This window comes from Grammomys surdaster, unplaced genomic scaffold (assembly GCF_004785775.1).
Source record: "Grammomys surdaster isolate TR1022 unplaced genomic scaffold, NIH_TR_1.0 63, whole genome shotgun sequence".
NCBI lineage: Eukaryota > Metazoa > Chordata > Mammalia > Rodentia > Muridae > Grammomys > Grammomys surdaster.
Window position 1 is genome coordinate 12,712,650 of NW_021604565.1, and position 2,554 is coordinate 12,715,203.

General features: G+C 41.5%; 1 protein-coding gene across 1 annotated transcript in view; it reads left to right on the top strand.

Annotated features, from left to right (window-relative positions):
• Positions 1–2,554, top strand: part of Vps13b (vacuolar protein sorting 13 homolog B) — a 585,584-nt gene that overhangs the window by 431,687 nt on the left and 151,343 nt on the right. The gene's annotated exons all lie outside the window — the stretch shown is intronic.

Consider the following 2,554-nt stretch of genomic DNA (forward strand, 5'->3'; position numbering starts at 1 on the left):
GGTTTGGTTTGGTTTGGTTTGGTTTGGTTTGGTTTGGTTTGGTTTGGGGTGGGGGGGGGGGTGGGGTGGGGTGGGGTGGGGATGGGGCTGTTGTCATTTTGTTTAAGGTTGTTTGTCTGTTTAAACAAATCTGTGAGCCAGGGTATTTCTTAGCTCTAAACTGCTCCTTTCTGTCCTGCGGCACGTTCCTGCAGCTGTTCATTCGTAAGTTCCTTCTAACTGAAATGGCTGTGGTAGCACAACAGCAAGCTGAGCTTTTGAAGCCTTAGAACGGTGTTTTTCACCGTGCAGTCTGTGGAACAAACACATCAGATCACCTGAGACCACACTGGGAACGCGTCTTCTAGACCCCCATCCCAGCCTATGAGTCAGACTCTCTGGGCACAGAGCCCAATAATCTGTATTTGGTAAGCCTTGCAGGTGACTCTAATGCAGTACATTGCGTCACTGGGAACCGTTTATTTTCAAGAGAAAAACTGCCATGGTGGCAGATACGCTCTACAAAGTGTCAAGCCAAAGCCGAAGTCTGGGAGAATATCCCTGAAGTGTTTTGTCAGGCAACTGCACCAGGCCGAGAAAGGTGGTGCTTCTGTGTACAGCCCACCAAAAGGATCTAGCTGCTGAAAACTGTAGAGGGCATGGAGCTAACTGGCCGTGACATCTCCATTGTTCTCCTTTGCTGCTATGACTAAGTTATGTGCTTTTCCACACTGAATCAGAAAGGGTGGGCACAAGGTGTATCAGGAGAAAAGTCAACACAGGCAGGAAATAACCATTTCAATCACGGAAACTGCTACTGGGAAAGCTGAGAGGCAAGTGCAGAAGTGTCACTCTGAAGCAGAAGTCTCAAGACGAAACCATATATTTTCCCACAGTCCTGGGAGAGCCATGTCCTTTTCCATGGCCCTGTGTGAAGGAGGGTTGTGGACTGATTTTGTCAGTCCTTAAGCTGTGTACCAAAAAGTAATTAAGTGGCAGCTGAAGACTAATTGTAGTTTAGTTTTAGAGAGCCAGTTTGAGCACAGTTGTTTAGGAGATTTTGTTTTGTTTTGTTTATAACTTTTATAGTTGTGTAATAATAATATTAGGCCAAACATAGATGGTGGCTTTCTTTCTCACTGAAGTATACGGAGTCAAACCTTCTAAAAGCTCTTGTTTTTTTTCTCTTCCCTTGTTGTTTTTAAAATTAGAAATGAAAATGAAGGGTCTGGGAGACATGAAAGGTTCTCAGGCACTGGACATTACAGTGTCGGGTCCTCCATGCCTGCCCTCACACCTTTCTAAATGCTGCCCCTTAACGGTAGCAGGGAAAAGTTATGTCCCAAACAGGGGAAGAGCTTTAGACATGCTCTGGTCACTGTGTGGAGGCCTGCTCTGTTCACGTCGGCATTTACTCTAAATTCATTTTTAAAGATATTTACCCTTCATGATTGTTTTTGTTCTGATACAATTGAACACCTTTTATTTAGCCAGAACAATGGTCTATTTTTTGTAATTTTCCTACATACCCCTCTTCTTTTATAATTATATTCTTTTATCTTGTTAGGCACAAAAATAGAAACATCCTCCTTGACTAAAATATACTTGGTATAATCTACTGGGCAGTATCCAGCAAACATTTTAAAATAATTTTTTAAAGTCACATTAAATCAAAATTGAAGCTTAGTCATTTAATTTTAAAAGATGTATTATGATGAAACTATAACAAAATGTACTGTGTGTAAGTGAGATAAAGTTGGGGGACAGATTCTAGTTGTGGCTAAAGGCTGGCATCTAGGGAAAGTATAATTAAGAGATTACTTACATAGCTCTTTTTGGTTTTATTTTTAGTTGAGGGAGATGGGATCTCTTTCTGGATCCCAGGCTAACTCTAAACTTTGCCTTCACAACAGGATCAGGGCATACTTTAAAAAAAATAGTTTTAACTATATTTAAAAGAAACAGTAATTATCATTTTGTTGTTGTTGTTGTTGTTTTTTGTTTTTTTGTTTTTCGAGACAGGGTTTCTCTGTATAGCCCAGGCTGTCCTGGAACTCACTCTGTAGACCAGGCTGGCCTTGAACTCAGAAATCCACCTGCCTCTGCCTCCCAAGTGCTGGGATTAAAGGCATGTGCCACCACCGCCTGGCAGTAATTATCATTTAATATTAATTTCATTATATAGTTGAAGGTCATCAGATTGCATGTTTTTTCAGTTAATTTGAAATACATACAAATATGCGTACTTTAGGTTGGGTTGGGTTGGGTTGGGTTGGGTTGGGTTGGGTTGGGTTGGGTTGGGTTGGGTTGGGTTGGGTTGGGTTGGGTTGGTTTGGTTTGGTTTGGTTTGGTTTGGTTTGGTTTGGTTTGGTTTGGTTTGGTTTGGTTTTGGCTTATTTTAAGATAGGATCTCACTAAGTATCGATGACTGTCCTGGACCAGACTTGCCCCAGATTTACACATTTGCCTGTCTCTGCCTCCTTGGTGCTAGGATTAAAGGTATGCCACCACACCTCACAGTTTGATATAGTCTTGATAAGTGACAAAATTAAAAATTCTCTCTCTCTCTCTCTCT